This window comes from Gobius niger (genome assembly GCF_951799975.1).
Source record: "Gobius niger genome assembly, chromosome: 10".
NCBI lineage: Eukaryota > Metazoa > Chordata > Actinopteri > Gobiiformes > Gobiidae > Gobius > Gobius niger.
In genome coordinates this window covers 36,358,914-36,380,462 of record NC_136861.1, presented here as the reverse complement: position 1 = coordinate 36,380,462, position 21,549 = coordinate 36,358,914, and positions in this window count along the sequence as shown.

Here is a 21,549-nt window from a genome sequence, read left to right as displayed (position 1 = left end):
TTTATTTTATTGATTTATTTGAGCAGTAAACATTCTGCTCTAAGGAGAATCTTATGAGCGCCCACTCCCAAATTCAGAGCAATAAAAAAACATTTGACAAATGATACAGAAGGATCAGAACATCAATAAGACGTCATCCAAGGAGAACACAGACCAACTTACAAAACGATATTTGAACTGTTTATATAATTCTATTAAGACTATTAAGCACAACTACAACAACCATCTTGTTTCATGTTCGATGTTTAGGTCAAAATGCCATCATTAATATATTTCTTTTAGATTGTTACCAGTGCCAAACATTACCGAGAGGTAAAAAGTACATTAACACATATTAATGTATTACTATGTATTATACTCCGAGACCTTGCGACTTCCCAGTTGTCATTACCATCCTCAGTATAATTTTAATTTGTGTTTAATTATTAATGTATTTAATTGAGTTATGTGTGAAGTGTCTGTAAGCCCTACACAGTGTGGTGTGTTCAAATCCAGAGCGGGTCAGTTGAAGAAAGCAGTGGCTCCTCATCAACAAACCCCCCCCAGCTGCCCTCACAGCTGATTTTGCAGATGATGTTCCTGTGCTGTGAGGTGCATTAAAAGACAAGGTTGTTGAGCCTGTTGGGAGCGTCCTCTCAACAGATCCATAACTTGCCCTAATTCTCAATTTGTAAATTTGATCAATAGAATGACAGCCGTTCCAAGCAGCAACACTCTTCCTTGATTATAGAGGGAAAATACACATAATCAATCCTACTATATATCCTTTCTATATATTTCAAGTCTTTTGTTTGTTTTATATTTGAACAGGTTGATGTTTGGACATCGTTTCATCTCCAGTTTATTCCACAATTGTTCTCCATTAACTGTCAGGCTGACACTTTTCAAAGTTGAGCTATGATTCTGAATCCTAAAGTTTAATTCATCACGTGACTCATAAAAACCAGCACGTTCTTGGAACCTTGACCTGGAATTTGACTTGGTGACAGTTTGTATCTTGCTTTGTATTTGATTGATTTATTTATTGGTTTATTTGGTCGGGACGGTGCATGTTAATGAACACACATGGGGCTCATGCATGTAAACAAGCCACACCGGATTGTAGTCTTCGGCTAATTTCCATCCATCGTCCCCCATGTGCACTCTCAAACACACTCGCATTCATCCTGACCTATTGTACATGTTTTTTAGTGGTAGGGGAAACTGGAGTACCCAGAGGAAACCTACGCAGACACGGGGAGAACATGCAAACTCCACACAGAAAGGCCCCGTCCAGGTGGGAATCGAACCCGGACCTTGTAGCTGTGAAGCACGAGCGCTAACCGCTAACCGCTGTGCCACCGTGCTTTGTAAAACATCTGTACAGTTTGGAACTCAGCAATGTCACAAAACTTCATGATCTTTGATTTGAGAAATAATGAGTTTGTGTGGTCTAAAAACCCAACTTTATGAATTACTCGGACAGCTCTTTTTTGCAGCAATACTATTGGTTTAACTGTGTTTTTATAAGTGCTGCCCCAAACCACACGGCAATAGTTTAAGTAGGGCAGTATAAGAGAACAGTACAAGGTATGTAGAGCTTTGATGTTTAAAATATACTTATAGCTTTTGCTGTTACTGAGAGAGAAGATGTCCGTTTCCTGGCGGCCATTAGAAGAAGCAATACATCCATATCATCTGAGCTGTTTTACACTCTAATATTCCTACTGAAATTATAAAACAATATTATCACAAACTATTGACATTTGGAACAAAGTGAATAAAAATCACAATTACAACAGAATCTCTGATATTTCGTAATCATGCACTAACCATCAATGGGAGACATATTACCTCCCCCCAATGGGAAGTGAAGAGTATTTATACCCTTAAAGATATGCCTGAGGAACAAGGTGTTCATGCATTCCATAGTTTGCAAAATTAGTATAATATTCCACAATCATCCTTTTACTTTTATTTACAACTGCCATGAAAGGTGTTCCATATGATACAATTCGTGCCGCCCTATGATTAGAAGAGTGAGTATTGTTTCGGCTATATTTGCTCTATATGTTACCATCAATATGTTTTGTTGTGGATCATTATATGTAGTATATGTATATTTTCTATTATAATTGTTATGTATTTTTTTTCATCTACTTTTTTTTAATTAAAAATAAATAAATTCTCTGGATTTGTCGTTTTGTTTTGCAAACATTTACAGTCTGTTCTGTCCCATCTTTATGTTTCTTTGTCTTTTCTTCTCTTTTTTTTCTCTTTCTTTCTACTACTTTCTCTTTCCTCTCTTCTCATTCTCCCCCTTTCTCTCTCTCTCCAGATCACTGGGTAGGGTGGTGGGGAAAAAAAGAAAAACCCAAAGCATTGTAAATGAAAATGTACACATGTACAATTAGCCTAATAAAGAAATGATCATTAAAAAAAAAAAAGTGACAAAAATGCAACAGAAAAGCCACAAACGAAAAACAAAATGTGACAAAAAAAGCAAGTGGAAAAAGTGGCAAAAATGTGAAAGACAACGTCAAATAACGTGAGGACGACACAGCAGCAGAAACGCAAGGAATACCATCCATTTACATCAACTTTGTCGGTCTTAGCTTTCAAATGAGGCACCACACTGGCCATGGGCTGTGAACTCTCCAGTCAAGAGGCTTTTAGATTAGGGTAAAGTCACCAAAACCTGAGCTGTGTTTCTGTGAGTAAATATAGAAATGAAAAAGAGTGAGGAGTTCTCAGTGACTAAGAGCAGTTTAAACCACAGCAGGTGCAGAGCCCGGGCCCTCTCACTGAAACTGCCCCAGAGAGGAGAGGACACATTTAGAACAGACACCGCCAGAGAATAAACAAGAACAGGCCACACAGAGAGTACCACGGTCATCGTTTTCCAGTAGACGTGAAGAAACTGCACTTGAAACCAGTGTTAGCATATGTAGCATTAGCTAACAATAGAATCCTGCGTTATTTCTGTATGGGCAGCTGAGATTGTATTTTATTTTGTTTTTTAATCTAAAACTATATCAAATGTATGTATAAAACACTGTAAGAATAGAGTTTATCATGAGCACACACTAGAAACAATTATAGCAACAAAAAAACACAGAATAACTGAGCATGAAAGCAAGTGAAAATGAGTGAGAGTGAACTTTCTTAAAGGAACAGGCCACCATTTTTCCATACTGTGATATGTTCTTACCTGAGCTTAGACGAGTTGATGCGTACCTGTCTGGTCTTTGTGCGTGCGCTCAGTCACGCAAAACGACCAAAGATGTTGCTAGCATTTGTGCCTCTCCCAGTATATTCCTATGGCTCCAAACGAGGTGAAGTTTGAAGCAGTGTTAATTTTGACAACATATTTTATTTTAGTTTTAGTTTTAGTCTTTTGACTAAAATGTAATTTAGTTTTAGTCGAGATCTAGTCGAAAAAAATCTTTTCAATTTTAGTCTAGTTTTAGTCGACTAAAATTGCATGTCAATTTAGTCGACTAAATTTAAGACTAATTGAGTGGACTTTGCATTGATAATATTCATCATAATCATATTTAATGTTGTTCCTCTGCTTCATGGAGCTGCTCCACATGAACAAAGCTCAGAGCTGATGCTTTAGCAGAGAATTTACATGATCTGAGGCTCTTTCAGACGGACAATAGTAGTTTGGATGATTTTAGTCTCTCCTTTTCATTTTTATTTAGTCTTATTTTAGTCGACTAAAATATCTGGACATTTAAGTCATAGTTTTAGTCTCATGAAAAACTTTAAATTTAGTTTTAGTCCAATTTTAGTCGTCAAAAATATCACTTTGACTAAAATTAAGCCTAAATATTTTAGTCGACGAAATTAACACTGGTTTGAAGCTCCCACGCTCTTCCACGGGCACAAAGACCAGACAGGTACACATCAACTCGTCTAAGCTCAGGGAAGAACAGATCACAGTGTGGAAAAAGCTTTAAAGCTTCAAATGTATGTATAAAACACTGAAAGAATAGAGCGTGAGGACATAGAAACAATTATAGCAACAAATAACCACAGAAAACGTCTGCTTACATGAGTTAGAGTGAACTTTCTTAAAGGGGCGCCATTTGTTATGTTATACATGTTTTTGCTAATTGCGTTGTATTTGGTGTAATGGTTTTATTTTCCATTCTGTTGTGTTATTATGTTTGCTTTGTGCTCCTTTCCCTGCATGTTTCGCTTTCCTGTGTGGATGTTGTGGTGTGAATGAGGGAGCGGCTGGCGTGGGCGAGGCGTTCCAAGCCGGTCTTGTTTTATTCAGGAAAACAAAATAGATGATTCACTTCACATGAGGATTGGTGTAACTGTATAACTCTTACACACATGGATATCGTCCTCTGTGATCTTATTACAGACACGACGCTCAGACAAACTGGTTTGTTCTTGGCCTGTTATTTTACTGCACTGTTTCTGACAGTTGAATGACCGAACCGAGAGACTATGTTAAATATCAGTTCGCTCTCAATGAAACACTGATAAACCCTTGTTAACCCCTTAACTCCCACCTGAACCGAGCACATTTTCTCCAGTTTGGCTTTACCCCAGTCCAAAAGCTTCTGGAAAAAAGCTGTGAAAATAGCAACAAAAGTGAGACGAAAACAATGATGGGAATGTGACAAAAACGTGAGAAAACAGTGACAAATAAAATGACGAAAAAGTGGCAAAAATGTCACACAAAAATGACCAAAAAATTGATTAAAAAAATTGACGAAAAAATGTGACAAAAAATGACCAAAAAAATGTGACAAAATTTGATGAAAAATGACAGAAAATGACCAAAAAAATGACGAAAAAGTGGCAAAAATTTCACAAAAATTTCGCAAAAAATGACAAAAAATTGAAAAAAATGACTAAAAATTGATTAAAAAAAATTGTCGAAAAAATGAAAAAAAAATTTACAAAAAATGACAAAAAAATGTGACAAGATTTGACGAAAAATGACAGAAAATGACAAAAAATTGACGAAAAATTGATTAAAAAAAAATTGACGAAAAAATGAAAAAAATGTGACAAAAAATGACAAAAAATTGATTAAAAAATGACAAAAAATTGACAGAAAATGACAAAAAAATGACGAAAAAGTGGCAAAAATGTCACAAAAATGATACAAAAAAATGACAAAAAATTGATTAAAAAAATGGACGAAAAAATGACAAAAATGTGACAAAAAAATGACAAAAAAGTTACAAAAATGAGTTGAACACCCAACAAAAAAATGATGGAAAAAAACTCTGATGACGTGAGGAAGAAGATCCTCTCGGTTCAGGCGGGAGTTAAGAGGTTAAGATGTGGTCACTGACTGACGCAGCAGGAAAAGCCTTTGCTGTGCTTAAACACAGTCAACATGTTCGTTAAATGTGAAAGAATCTCCTCAAATCAGGAGAAGGAGTTTCTTTACAGCAGACCCCAAAGAATCAAAGTGGACAGTTTGACACAGCTTAACACAGGTTTGCCTCAAGGGTGCATCTTATCACCCGTGTTATTTTCACATACACAAATGAAATCAGATATGACACAAACGTTTTAACGTTAATCGAGTACGCTGATGACATGGCATTGGTCACACGTCTCACTAACATTGGCTCACTCTGTAAACTCAACAGTGGAGCTCATGAGATGGTTCCAGGACAGTAACCTCCAACTTAGCGTAAATAAGACAAAAAAAATGTGCTTCACCAGCCAAAGGAAACTGGAGGCGTCAAATCCTCTGTTGGAACCGTTCAGTTAAACGGACATGATGTAGAGCAGGGGTGGGCAAGTTTGTGTAGTGAAGGGCCGATTTTCATCATTGCCAAATCACAGAGAGTCGAACCTCACCATTCATAAGCCCAAAGTAAAGTACCATTTTCTGCGAATGCCAATGTTTCACATTATATATGATGTTATGGGATGTTCTGTCAGGATTTCTTTTTAAAAACAAAAACAAATTCTCTACTGCAAAGCAACAGTATAACGCCTCATTTGAAAGCTAAGGCCTACAAAACTTTTTTGTCGCATTTTTGTTTCATGTTTTGTCCTGTTTTCTCATCGCTTTATTCTCGCTCTTTAGTCACTCTTTTGTTCTATTTTTGTTGCTTTTCTGGCAGGTTTTTGTGTCTTTTTTGTCACGGTGTTGTTGTGTTTTCATCCACATTTTCAACACCATTTTGACGCTTTTTTTCAAGTAGCTTTTAGATTTGGGTAAAACCAAACTGGAGATAATGTGCTCGGTTCAGGCGGGGGTTAAGAGGTTAAAAAACATACAGGAGATTCTTTAATCCAAAATGTATATGAGTAGTAACATTTTGTATTTATATTATACTGTTTTTACTCACTAACCACCAAAGCAAAAAGGTGCTTCATCTTCCCTCAACTTTAGAAGCCATTTGATCTCTTATTTCCTCAATAATATTTATCAAATTCATCTTGAGGGCCAGAAGTTTAAGCTGGAGGGCCGGATTTGGCCCCGAGCCTGACGTTGCCTACCCCTGATGTAGAGCAAGTGGACTCATTCAAATATTTAGGAAGACGTTTGGACAATTCTTTCACATGTAACGAACATGTTGACTGTGTTTACAAGAGAGCTCAGCAAAGGCTTTTCCTGCTGCGTCGCTGAGAGGGTTTGAAGTCAGTGACAATATCTTAACAAGGGTTTATAATTGAGAGCGTATTGATATTTAACATAGTCTCTTGGTTTGGTCATTTAACTGTCAGAAACACTGCAGTAAAATAACAGGCCAAGAACCAACCAGTTTGTCTGAGCGTTACAATAAAGCAGTGCGTCGTGTCTGTAATAAGATCACAGAGGACGATATCCATCCACTGTCCCATCACTTTGAGCTCCTTCCACCAGGGCAGAGATACAGACTTCCAGGGCTGGACTGGCCATCGGGAGATTTGGGAGTTTTCCCGATGGGCCGACATACTTTTGGGCCGGTTGGGCCAGTCAGATCGAGATAAGGCCCGTTATACCTTTCACCGGCCCACAGTTAGCAGGAAAAGCCATTATCTATCTTTACATAGATGCAATTATACAACTCCTCCACCAGACGGATGTGACGCCTTTTATACCCCTCTGGTGGCATAGTTTCTTGAGTCATGGTTCACAGATAATCTGGTATAATGAGCAATGGGCCTCTGGGACATAACACTCATGCCCCTCACATTGTGAATATAAGAGGAAATAATTTATTGTAACTCCCTCCGGGACCCACAGAACCTCAGACCTCTATTTTTTATACATTTTAGACAAATGTTTGCAAAGAAGTGCATGCTGGGAGTTGTCAGGTGACTCCGTCTTGCCCCTCGTCGTCAGTGCAGTTTGGAAATCTTCTAGTTTCCATTGAAAGGATTTATAATGTTTGACCTTTTTGGGACTTCTATTCTCACTCCACAGCTCTCTGACTCTGTGGTGAGTTTTACCGTTTCATCTTCATCTACAGTGGGATCATGTGGTTGGTTTGGAGAAGTTTATTTGTGTTGCAGTCGTGAGAGGCACTTCATTAACAGAACGCACATTTTAAGATTGAAGTAATTTCACAAAAGTTCCTTCAAGTTATAAACGACAAGATTAAAGTCTTGAGTCTGTGAGGTGTTAGCTTGAATTCGGCAGAAACAAAATGCAGCTGTTGTCCTTGAGTCGTAGCTTATACTGTTTTAGTTCAAGCCAAGGGCTTATTGTTTTGCAAATCACCTCGACTATTGCATTGAATATGACTGTTTTTTTTTTTTAGAGGGCCGGTCTTGACCCAAAAGTCCCGGGCCGATTTTTTCTGCCAGTCCAGCCCTGCAGACTTCCTTGTGCCAAGAAAAATGTGTTCCCTTTGCCATCAAGGGGACACCACTAATGTTGTTCAGTCAGTCTGTTCCTTTTCCTTTTCTTTGATGAATCTTCTGCTGCTGTGTGTGCAATGAACTGATTTATGATCTATTCTATTCTATTCTATTCTATTCTATTCTATTCTATTCTATTCTATGCACTTCAGACATCAATAGATACAGACGGCATCTCTAGAATTGCCCATATATGGTCAATTTTGAAAAAATCTAAACTTTGTCTAATCATTCAAAAACGACTGTAACAAACGCTGAATTATGAATATAGTTTCTACTAAATAAAGACACAAAGACATGGGGAGGAGCAAAGTGGTTCAACAGCCCATAAATACATGAATAACGGAGAATGCTAACTTCATGCTACATGTTAGCATCGGGCTAATGCTAACGGTTAGCTAGCGCTTGCTACAACTGCCGTTTTTTCACTTCTACTGAACAATCTGCTGTGAGAAAATATCCATATGGGCCCGATTTACACTTGACTTTATTTATGTGATAAATAAGTTGATATTCCACCAGAAAATGGGAAAATTGTGTTTCTCTAAAGATTCTATTTTCCCATTCGGAGAAGCCACGCCCCCTTCTATGACGAGATGCCGTCTGTATCTATATAATGCAAATGAATACATGTTTTTCATCATATATTTACCTCACTGAGACATCTGTATGAACCAAATCAATGTGAAAGGGTTCTAAGTATTCAAACACTGGTGGAGAGGATACTAGTGCGAGACATGGGTCATTCCGCTGGAGCAGGGGTAGGCAACGTCAGGCCCGGGGGCCAAAACCGGCCCTCCATCATCAAACTCTGGCCCTCGAGATATTTTGAGAAATATTATGACCCAAATCAGAGACCTGTTAAAGTACCTTAAAATGTCTTAGCAGAGCACCCTTATAGGCCATAATCCTAAAAGAACACTCATCTATGGGTAGAAATGACTTACATCTACTTGAATTAAGATCTAAAGTTTGGAGTTGGAGTAGATTTGGTCTGACCTTAAAGCAGATAAAACCTATTCTTGCCAATGGAACAGGCACAAGTGTTGTCTTAATTCAGATTATTTTGCATAATTTCAAGTGAATAATAAATGTTTTTTACAGTAAAAGTTAATTTGCCTGATTTCCAGTGGGATTTCTATTGTTCCATTGGCATTAGCGTTTTTATCTGATCTTAGATTAGTTCAAACTTAACATAAAAAAAACCTTTATACAAGTGATTTGAAGTCATTTATCTAATTTAAGATGGACATTTTTACAGTATATATGATGTACAACACTGGCATAATAGAAAGTGATGCTTTACTTCAATTGCTTCAATTGGAGGGTCCGGCCCTTGGTCTTTTGACGATGAAGAAAACCGGCCCTTCACCGAGCAAACCTGCCGCCCCCTGCGCTGGAGGGTTAGGCACGAGTTTAAACCTGCATCCAGGGGCTGGACTGGGACTGAAAAACAGCCCTGGACTCGGACCAGCCTGGCCCAAATTAGCGTAACTGTGGACTTCCACAAATACATATTTTAACCTCTTACCCCCCGCCTAAACCGAGTGCATTCTGTCCTCTTTTGGCTCATTTGAAAGCTAAGACCCACAAAACTGACCCTTTTCCTCGCGCTGTTGCCGTGTTGTGTCACCTTTGTATGTTTTTTCTTTTCTTTTCTTTTTGTTGAATTTTTGTCACATTTTTGTTGAGTTATTGTCACTCTTTGGTTGAGTTTTTGTCACATTTTTGTTGAATTTATGTCACATTTTTGTAATTTTTTTGTTGAGTTTTTGTCACATTTTTGTTGAATTAATGTCACATTTTTGTCACATTTTTGTCACATTTTTGTCACATTTTTGTCACATTTTTGTTGAATTTTTGTCACATTTTTGTTGAGTTATTGTCACTCTTTGGTTGAGTTTTTGTTGAATTTTTGTTGAAATTTTGTCACATTTTTCTCACATTTTTGTTGGGTTATTGTCACATTTTTGTTGAATTTATGTCACATTTTTGTCACATTTTTGTCACATTTTTGTTGAGTTATTGTCACATTTTTGTTGAATTTTTGTCACATTTTTGTTGAATTAATGTCACATTTTTGTCACATTTTTGTCACATTTTTGTCACATTTTTGTCGAGTTATTGTCACTCTTTGGTTGAGTTTTTGTCACATTTTTGTTGAACATTTTTTGCTGTGTTTTTTTGTCCGTGTTTTTCTCATGTTTTCATCCTCGCTATTTTTAGCTTTTAGATTTGGGTAGAGCTCGGTTGAGGCGGGACCGGTGGCCCTCGAGCCAGTGGCCCCTCTGTGCTCTTCCAGAATGGACATATGGCCAGTCCGCCCCTGCCTGCATCACCTCACTTTTCATGTTGGATTTGTTGATTTAAATCTGGGCATTATAAAGTAATGACTTCCTCGCTGCTGCCTGTGTAAACCCTGCACTTTGGCTCTGCTTTGTTTGTGTCTATATTTGCCTCTTCCTTGCGTAATGGTTGGGGTCGCTGCTACTACACGCTCTCACACTGCTGCTGCTGCTTGAGTCAGTATTTCCGGCCGCTCTGTTTCTAAAAGGCGCAGTCATGTTTGTGAAAGTGAAAGCGTTTGCGCGGCACATTCTTGGCGAGACAGGAAAGTGAATGTCGTCACCTCACACACGGGGGAACACCGGCACCGGCCCGGCCTCCACTGTTTCATCACACACCACGCAACATCACACACTACTGCATAATACTACGTAACGCAGAGCGGAGGAACTTTCCCTGACCATCCTCATGAAATCCTGATGAAAGAACAGGTTTAACCCCTTAACTCACGCCTGAACCGAGCACATTTTCTCCAGTTTGGCTTTACCCCAGTCCAAAAGCTTCTGGAAAAAAAGGCTGTGAAAAGAGCAACAAAAGTGAGACGAAAACAATGATGGAAATGTGACAAAAAAGTGAGAAGACATTGACAAAAAAGCGACGAAAAATGGATGAAAAACTGGCAAAAATGTCACGAAAATGTCACAAGAAATTGACAAAAATAGACGAAAAAATGACAAAAATTGGACAAAAGAAATGACAAAGAAATGACAAAAATGTGACAAAAATGTGACAAAAAAATACAAAAACGTGATAGAAATGTGACAAAAAAGAACAAAAATGTGACCAAAAAATGACAAAAAATTGACGAAAAAATTGACGAAAAAATGACCAAAATAATACAAAAATGTGATAAAAATGTGACACAAAAGAACAAAAATTTGACCAAAAAATGACAAAAATTGGACAAAAAAAAATACAAAAAAAATTACAAAAATGTGATAAAAATGTGACAAAAAAGAACAAAAATGTGACCAAAAAATGACAAAAATATGACCAAAAAATGACAAAAATATGACCAAAAAATGACAAATAAATGACCAAAAAATGACAAAAAAAATGGCAAAAAAGTTACAAAAATGAGTTGAATACCCAACAAAAAAATGATGGAAAAAAAATCTGATGACGTGAGGAAAAAGATCCTCTCGGTTCAGGCGGGAGTTAAGAGGTTAAAGTTGCACTGAATGGATGGGGCCGTGTTTCAGTTTGTGGGTTTATGTTGATGATGTTTTAGATTCAGTCATTGCCTGAACACTTTTCTAACTGAACACTTTCCTCGGTTGAGGATTCATTTGCCAAACCTCGAAGGACAAAAGGAGAAATGAATAAATGGTTCTGCAGTGTCGAAGCGAAAATAGACACACACCACATCCTCCTCCGCGGGGAAGTGCTTCAGCTCTTCTGTGTCTGCAGGATTCCAAAACATGTGATAAAAGTAACAAAAACGAGATGAAAACACAACCAAAAAGGACAAAAGCATGACAATCATAACAAGGAGCTCACTATAGGTTGTGAGCTCCAGTTGAGAAGCTTTCAGATTTGGGTAAAGCTGAACTGGAGTAAGATACACTTGGTTGAGGAGCGGGATAAGAGGTTAAGAAGAAGAAGAAGAAGAGGAAGAAGAAGAAAGGAAATAGTCTGGAAATAAAAGAAAAAACAATTCATAAAAAAGTGTTTCAAACCTTTTGTCTATCTATCTATCTATCTATCTATCTATCTATCTATCTATCTATCTATCTATCTATCTATCTATCTATCTATCTATCTAAATACTAATAATTGATTTGGAAAGGATGTCCTCGGGATATCCTGGACTTTGGGAATGGCAGATCTACAGCATGAAACATAATTAGGCGATAACAAAGGGAGAAAAAAAGACAGAAAAGGGAGAACTCGAAACGGAAAACAATCAGACTCTTTTGTTCCCTCTGCCCCAGGACAGGACGTCTTCCTGGATCCGTGTGAAACATAAACTGGAGCAAAGTTCAGCGTCTTCTGTGTCTGCGCAAAGGGAGAAAGTTCCACTATGTTGGTCACCATGGCGTTCAAATGTGGTGTCAGAATATCGCAGTGATGTTAGTCTGTGGGAGAGACTTCCGGCCCAAATACGAATATGACCAAATTGGACCTAATCGCTCACAAATCAGATCAGGTTTTTTTTTTTTGGTATGTCTTTATTTATGATTACAGTAGTTCATATTAACCAATAGTACACTGTATAACTGTATAACTGTATACCTGTATAACTGTATAACTGTATAACTGTATAACATGCCAGGCTTAGTTTTCATCTGTAAGTCCTGTGACAGATGAACTGAGGGCAGAAAAGTACAGGGTTAAAAATAAAGCATTATATTCCATAGTAGCAGCAGGAGCGTCTGACATGAAGCACACGAGCAGAGAGACAAACGTCACTTTTCTCTCTCTCCCACGGAGTCGCACCGGCACCTGCTCCACCTGCTCCACCTGCCCCTCCTGACATTATGACATCATCACATTCTACAGTCCAAAAAGTACAGTGTGCATCTAATGACGACACCTCTGTATCCACTTCATGAAGCTGCTGGCTCGTTTGTTTGTTTATTTATTTGTTTATTTATCAGGGCAGTGTACAATTACATTATGCTCGAGAGCAAAGAATGACCGTACCAGACTGTAGCCTCTCAAGCTAATTTCCATCTGTAGTCCTTTGTTAGCATTTCTGTGACAGTGACCCAGAAAAGTGACCCTAAAGTTGTGAAACGTGCCCCGATCTAGGGTCAGGACATTTCAATTGACTCTTTTGTTTGTTAGAAGAAGAAAAAACAAACTGATAAAGGGCCTTCGAATAATGTGAAATTAACTCATTCTATTTGTAATTTATTTATTCAATATTTTTATTATTATTATTATTATTATTATTATTATTATTATTATTATTATTATTATTATTATTATTATTATTATTATTATTATTATTATTATTACTATCTAGCTGTAACTAGCTAGCTAACAAAATACAACTAAATAAGTCGGCTAACTCTCTTCATATAAATCTGTTTGTCATCAATTTGATTATTATGGCAGCCATAGTCATCCAAATTATAACAAACAAAGACTAACTAACTAACTAACTAACTAACTAACTAACTAACTAACTAACTAACTAACTAACTAACTAACTAACTAACTAACTCAATGCAACTGAATGAAATAACTCTTCATATAACTAGCTAGCTCTAACTCCCAAACCAAATACAACTAAACTCTCTTCCTGAAACTAGCTAGCTGTAACTAACCAAGTAAACCTAACTTAAGCTAACCAAGTTGACTAGTCTAATTATAAACTCACTATACCGCGGTAGTTGACTGTAAGGTAGAGGTTTGAATGTGAAGGCAGCTCGGACTGAAAAGTGAAAGGGGTTTTCCTTTCCATTTTCAGTCTGTGGAGGATAAAAGTGGAGCATCAGTGCAGCTCATCAGTGCTCAGGTCTGACCTTGTCTGGAATACTAAACTGTTAAATACTAAACCGTTTAAGTACTAAACTGTTTAAATACTAAACCGTTTAAGTACTAAACTGTTTAAATACTAAACCGTTTAAGTACTAAACAGTTTGAATACTATACCATTTAAATACTATACCGTTTAAATACTGAACAGTTTAAATACTACACAGTTGAAGTCATGATTTGGGCTGTGAGGATGTGGTGCTGTGTGTTCCTCTGGATCAGCGCAGGGACGGTGGCGCTGGGCTGTGATTGGCTGCCTCACTTCACCGGGCGCACTAATGCCTGCCTCAAAAAGCTTCAGGAGATGGTAAGAGACCCCCGAGTGTTGTGAGTGAGTGTCTTCTCAGTGCTTGACTGTGACTTTCTTCTGAGTGCTTGACTGTGAGTGTCTTCTCAGTGCTTGACTGTGAGTTTCTTCTGAGACTGTGAGTTTCTTCAGAGTGCTTGACTGTGAGTTTCTTCTGAGACTGTGAGTTTCTTCAGAGTACTTGACTGTGAGTGTCTTCTCAGTGCTTGACTGTGAGTGTCTTCTCAGTGCTTGACTGTGAGTGTCTTCTCAGTGCTTGACTGTGAGTTTCTTCTGACTGTGAGTGTCTTCTCAGTGCTTGACTGTGAGTGTCTTCCCAGTGCTTGACTGTGAGTGTCTTCTCAGTGCTTGACTGTGAGTTTCTTCAGAGTGCTTGACTGTGAGTGTCTTCTCAGTGCTTGACTGTGAGTGTCTCCTCAGTGCTTGACTGTGAGTGTCTTCTCAGTGCTTGACTGTGAGTTTCTTCTGACTGTGAGTGTCTTCTCAGTGCTTGACTGTGAGTGTCTTCCCAGTGCTTGACTGTGAGTGTCTTCTCAGTGCTTGACTGTGAGTGTCTTCTCAGTGCTTGACTGTGAGTTTCTTCTCGGTGCTTGACTGTGAGTTTCTTCTCAGTGCTTGACTGTGAGTGTCTTCTGAGTGCTTGACTGTGAGTGTCTTCTGAGTGCTTGACTGTGAGTGTCTTCTGAGTGCTTGACTGTGAGTGTCTTCTCAGTGCTTGACTGTGAGTGTCTTCTCAGTGCTTGACTGTGAGTGTCTTCTCAGTGCTTGACTGTGAGTGTCTTCTGAGTGCTTGACTGTGAGTTTCTTCTGACTGTGAGTTTCTTCTCAGTGCTTGACTGTGAGTTTCTTCTCGGTGCTTGACTGTGAGTGTCTTCTGAGTGCTTGACTGTGAGTTTCTTCTCAGTGCTTGACTGTGAGTTTCTTCTCAGTGCTTGACTGTGAGTGTCTCCTCAGTGCTTGACTGTGAGTGTCGTCCCAGTGCTTGACTGTGAGTTTCTTCGCAGTGCTTGACTGTGAGTGTCTTCTCAGTGCTTGACTGTGAGTGTCTTCTCAGTGCTTGACTGTGAGTGTCGTCCCAGTGCTTGACTGTGAGTGTCTTCTGAGTGCTTGACTGTGAGTGTCTTCTCAGTGCTTGACTGTGAGTGTCGTCCCAGTGCTTGACTGTGAGTCTATGTTCTGCCTGTAGGAAGGACCTGGTCCACAGTCCTCTCAGGTCATGGTCGGCGACGGCTTCAACAAGCTCTACAGGTGCATCAGATGCCGACATGTGAGTGTGGAGCTTCTCTGTTACCAGGGCTGGGGACCACCCCAAACCCCGAACCAGGAAACTGTGAGGAAGATCTGCACAGCCAGTGTCTTCCCTTCTTTATTTCCTCCTTCCTTCCTTCCTTCCTTCCTTCCTTCCTTCCTTCCTTCCTCCTGTTCTTCCTTTCTTTCTTATTCCATCCTTCTTCTCTCCTTTTCTTCTTCCTTTTCTTCTTCCTTCTCCTTTAGCAGAGGTTTAAATTGTGCCCCTAACCTTTCTTTATGCTTAAACCCTTAATGGCAGCTCTGTCTCACAATCAAATGTGAGTTGTTCGGTTAGAATTGTGCAGAATGATCAAACGTGAAATAAAAAGGACCATCTCTGGTGATGTGCTGTGATTCAACAACAAGCCCGAGGGCCACCCGCACTTTGGACACCCCTGCACTCTATATTTAATTAGCACAATTAACACTTTTTCTCCCCAAGAACTGGCAGATAAATTGTTTTCAGAATTATTGTGACAGTGATCTGGAAAAAGTGACGGTGAAAACTGTGACGGGCTTATAAAGCCTGTGAAGAATTGGGATGTTCGAAGGGAGGAAGTTTAGACACAACTAATTATTGAATGTCTACAAGCAATGATCCAAAAAATCATGTGTCGGGCCTTTAACCTTTAAGCTGGATATAAAGTATAAAGTACTTTCACCTCCGGCTCCGCGTTGTTGACTTGGGTCTTTTGTGTCTCCAGAAATCCTCTCAGCTGGCCTTTGTTCAGGAGAACCTGAAGGGCATCTTACACCTGTATGTCCATGGCAACCTGTCCCACCTGGGCTGGAACGTGCATCCCTTCCTGGCAACGCTAGACAGTCAGATCGACCGACTCCAACCCTGTGTAAGCCACGCTTTTCCTCACGCCGTCTCCCCGACGCCCCGGCGCTGTAAACGCCGCTGTGGGCCACGCCCCACTCCACACCGGGCCAATGTAAGTCCTGCCCATGTCCAGACCAGTGTGTAAGCCCCTCCCCTATCCACACCTGCATGTAAGCCCCGCCCCTGTCCACACCTGCATGTAAGCCCCGCCCCTGTCCACACCTGCATGTAAGCCCCGCCCCTGTCCACACCTGAATGTAAGCCCCGCCCCTGTCCACACCTGCATGTAAGCCCCGCCCCTGTCCACACCTGCATGTAAGCTCCACCCCTGTCCACACCTGCATGAAGCTCCACCCCTGTCCAAACCTGCATGTAAGCCCCGCCCCATCCACACCTGCATGTAAGCCCCGCCCCTGTCCACACCTGCATGTAAGCCCCGCCCCTGTCCACACCTGCATGTAAGCTCCGCCCCTGTCCACACCTGCATGTAAGCCCCGCCCCTGTCCACACCTGCATGTAAGCCCCGCCCCTGTCCACACCTGCATGTAAGCTCCGCCCCTGTCCACACCTGCATGTAAGCCCCGCCCCTGTCCACACCTGCATGTAAGCCCCGCCCCTGTCCACACCTGCATGTAAGCCCCGCCCCTGTCCACACCTGCATGTAAGCTCCACCCCTGTCCAAACCTGCATGTAAGCTCCGCCCCTGTCCACACCTGCATGTAAGCCCCGCCCCTGTCCACACCTGCATGTAAGCCCCGCCCCTGTCCACACCTGCATGTAAGCCCCTCCTATCCACACCTGCATGTAAGCCCCGCCCCTGTCCACACCTGCATGTAAGCCCCGCCCCCTGTCCAAACCTGCATGTAAGCCCCTCCTATCCACACCTGCATGTAAGCTCCACCCCTGTCCACACCTGCATGTAAGCCCCGCCCCCTGTCCAAACCTGCATGTAAGCCCCTCCTATCCACACCTGCATGTAAGCCCCGCCCCTGTCCACACCTGCATGTAAGCCCCTCCTATCCACACCTGCATGTAAGCTCCACCCCTGTCCACACCTGCATGTAAGCCCCGCCCCCTGTCCAAACCTGCATGTAAGCCCCTCCTATCCACACCTGCATGTAAGCCCCGCCCCTGTCCACACCTGCATGTAAGCCCCGCCCCTGTCCACACCTGCATGTAAGCTCCACCCTTGTCCAAACCTGCATGTAAGCTCCGCCCCTGTCCACACCTGCATGTAAGCCCCGCCCCTGTCCACACCTGCATGTAAGCCCCGCCCCTGTCCACACCTGCATGTAAGCCCCTCCTATCCACACCTGCATGTAAGCCCCGCCCCTGTCCACACCTGCATGTAAGCCCCGCCCCTGTCCAAACCTGCATGTAAGCCCCTCCTATCCACACCTGCATGTAAGCCCCTCCTGTCCACACCTGCATGTAAGCTCCGCCCCTGTCCAAACCTGCATGTAAGCCCCGCCCCCTGTCCACACCTGCATGTAAGCCCCGCCCCTGTCCACACCTGCATGTAAGCCCCACCCCTGTCCAAACCTGCATGTAAGCCCCGCCCCTGTCCACACCTGCATGTAAGCCCCGCCCCTGTCCACACCTGCATGTAAGCCCCGCCCCTGTCCACACCTGCACGTAAGCCCCGCCCCTGTCCACACCTGCATGTAAGCTCTGCCCCTGTCCACACCTGCATGTAAGCCCCGCCCCTGTCCACACCTGCATGTAAGCCCCGCCCCGTCCACACCTGCATGTAAGCCCCGCCCCTGTCCACACCTGCATGTAAGCTCTGCCCTTGTCCACACCTGCATGTAAGCCCCTCCAGTCCACACCTGCATGAAAGCCCCTCCTGTCCACACCTGCATGTAAGCCCCGCCCTTGTCCACACCTGCATGTAAGCCCCTCCTGTCCACACCTGCATGTAGGCCCCGCCCCTGTCCACACCTGCATGTAAGCCCCTCCTGTCCACACCTGCATGTAGGCCCCGCCCCTGTCCAATCCTGCATGTAAGCCCCTCCTGTCCACACCTGCATGTAAGCCCCTCCTGTCCACACCTGCATGTAGGCCCCGCCCCTGTCCACACCTGCATGTAGGCCCCGCCCCTGTCCTCTTGTGACTGATGAGGTCACTTTTGTGTTTCAGGTCTCGGTGAATGCGAGCGAGGATTCTGCCGTGAGCAGATATTACACAGAGCTTCTGACCACAGTGAGGACGGTAAGTGCTTAACACCAACCAAACCAAACAGAGTCAGGGTTACGGTTACTCATACTCAAAAGCCTTCTTTACTAAGTTTTATTAGTATTTTTCCCGAACTCTATCATAATGGCCCTTGTTTATCTGTTGGTAAAAAGGAGGATGACTGAATACTTACTAAATACTTAATGCTGGATTCTGCTGACCCATCCAGCTCATGCTCCCTGAAGCACTCTTTCACAACCTGAGCCCCATGAATCCTGGCATTGTCATCTTGGAATAAGCCCGTGCCATCAGGGAAAACAAATCCAATCTAAGACCCACTCCCCACAGCGGAGGGCGATCCACCCGATCTCTGAATGGAGCTCAGGAGCATGATGTCATTTCACTTAAGGCTCATTCATACTCCCTAAAGAGTCATGTCTTAGTGATGACAGAAACTAGCAAAAACTAAGGCCCCTAACCCTAACCCTAACCCCTAACCCCTAGCCCATAACCCTAACCCTAACCCTAACCCTAACCCTCCCTAAAGAGTCATGTCTTAGTGATGACAGAAACTAGCCCAAAACTAAGGCCCCTAACCCATAACCACTAACCCCTAACCCCTAACCTTAACCCTAACCCTAACCCTAACCCCTAGCCCATAAACCTAACCCTAACCCTCCCTAAAGAGTCATGTCTTAGTGATGACAGAAACTAGCAAAAACTAAGGCCCCTAACCCTAACCCCTAACCCCTAACCCCTAACCCTAACCCTAACCCCAACCCTAACCCTAACCCTAACCCCAACCCTAACCCTAACCCTAACCCTAACCCTCCCTAAAGAGTCATGTCTTAGAGATGACAGAAACTAGCAAAAACTAAGGCCCCTAACCCTAACCCCTAACCCCTAAGCCCTAACCCTAACCCCTAACCCTAACCCCAACCCTAACCCTAACCCTAACCCTAACCCTAACCCTTAACCCCTAGTCCCTAACCCCTAACCCCTAGCCCCTAACCCTAACCCCTAACCCATAACCCTAACCCTAACCCTAACCCTAACCCATTCATACTCCCTAAAGAGTCATGTCTTAGTGATGACAGAAACTAGCCCCCAACCCTAACCCCTAACCCCTAACCCCTAACCCCTAACCCTTTGATTCCAGTGAAAACTCTCGTGTTTAATAATGGTTTTACCTCATCCTCACAGAATGGCAGCTTGGCGTCATGGAAACGGATCAACCACATCACCAGACTCCACCTGCACCGCCTCGACATGCTGGTCCACTCCATTAGCATCGGCCGCCACCGCAGAGGAGCGGCTCCTGAACGCACCACGGGCGGAGCGGCTCCTGAACGCACCACGGGCGGAGCGGCCCCTGAACGCACCACGAGCGGAGCGGCTCCTGAACGCACCACAAACAGGAGGATAGCACTTGGACTCACCACTAGACGGTGCTGCAAAGATTAACCATGGATGTTTATTTTATGTATTTATTTTTTTATCTATGTATTTATTTATTTGTTTATTTATTTATTTATGGATCTATTTATTTGTTTATTTATTTATTTATGGATCTATTTATTATTTATTGTCCTCTTTTCTATTTTTATACGATTTTTTAATATGCACAATAAAAGAGCCACTAGAACATTCCATTCTTTTGAAGTTTTTTTCTTCTGTATTACTACAGCAGCCGAATCTTTGGACTTTTCTGACCCGTGAGCCCTGTTCACTGACACACACGCATGCACGCACGCACGCACGCACCAAGAAACAGTAAAACAGTCAGACAGCGCCCTCTCCTGGACAGCACCAGTACATTCCCTCTGCTGTCATTATTAAACTTTGAATAAACACGTGGGATTGTAGGAAATAACTCCAAATATTGGCATTTTCTCCATAAGGTCGTCCCTGAACTGGTTTAACGTCTTAACCCCCCCTGAATCAAGCACATTTTCTCCAATTCGGCTTTACCCAAATCTAAAAGTTTATTGAAAAAAGCGTCAAAATAGCGACAAAAATGAGACTTAAAAGCGGAAAAACAATGATACAAAGAACAAACAAAAAAGCGATGACAGCGCAAATAAATGTCTTAGTTTTGTAGGTCTCAGCTTTCAAATGAGGCGTCACACTGGCCTATTGGCTGCAAAGTCTCCTGTGGAGAAGCTTTTAGATTTGGGTGAGGCTGAACTGGAGAAAATGTGCTCCGTAAAGTGTTTCCAAACTGGTATTTCACCTGGTTTTGACACAAGATGGACAAGTATGGACATTTTGTAAACTGAAAATTTAGATTTTGTCCAGATTTGGTTTGATCTTTGGCATAGTTTGTTTGTATTTATTGTATTTTAGAACAATGAGGCGCTCTCCCAATCTGAGCGTTCAGTTCCTTAACATCAAGCTTCTTGAAAAAAAAAAAGCAAAAACAAGGCAAGAACGTGGGAAAAAAAATACAAAAAAGCAACAAAAATGAGAAGAAAACAAGGATGAAAACACATTTAAGAAAAAGCGACAAAAAGTGACAAAAAAGTGATTAAAAAGTGACTAAATAGTAACAAAAAAGCCACAAAAGAACAGCCTAAAAGAGACAAAAACTCAATAAAAAAGCCACAAAAAAAACAACGTGGAAACGTGAAAAAAGAGATGACAACACGGCAACAACACAAGGAAAAAGATCCTTAGCTTTCAAATGAGGCGCTACGCTGGCCTATAGCCAACATGGAGTGAATGCTTTTAGTCCAGGCGGGTGGTAAGAGGTTAAAGGAACAGGCCACCGTTTTTCCATACTGAGATATGTTCTTACCTGAGCTTAGACGAGTTGATGTGTACCTGTCTGGTCTTTGTGCATGCTCTCAGTCACGCAAAAAGACCAAAGATGTTGTTAGCATTTGGCCTCTCCCAATGTATTCCTGTAGCTCCAAACGGGGGTGAAGTTGGAAGCGACCAGGTACACATCAACTCGTCTAAGCTCAGGTAAGATCATGTCACAGTATGGAAGAACTGTGGCCTGTTCCTTTAACGTCTTCAATGAGAATCACAAAGTGGAACTCAGGCTCGGGTCAGTGTAAAAATACTTTTATTTTTGTGGAGAATCAAAGACATGTACAAATAACAACGATCCATATAAATATTATTACAATCCAACAATATAAAGTGACAGGTAGAGGTAATCCGATCAGTAAACACAGCACACACAGTACAGGGGTTTACACACTCACCTTAAAGGTAACACTACGGCACACTTAGGTTTGGTCCAAAAGCAGAACCACTGTCCCGTCCAGGGCCGCTTCAAGCTGGAGGCGATGTA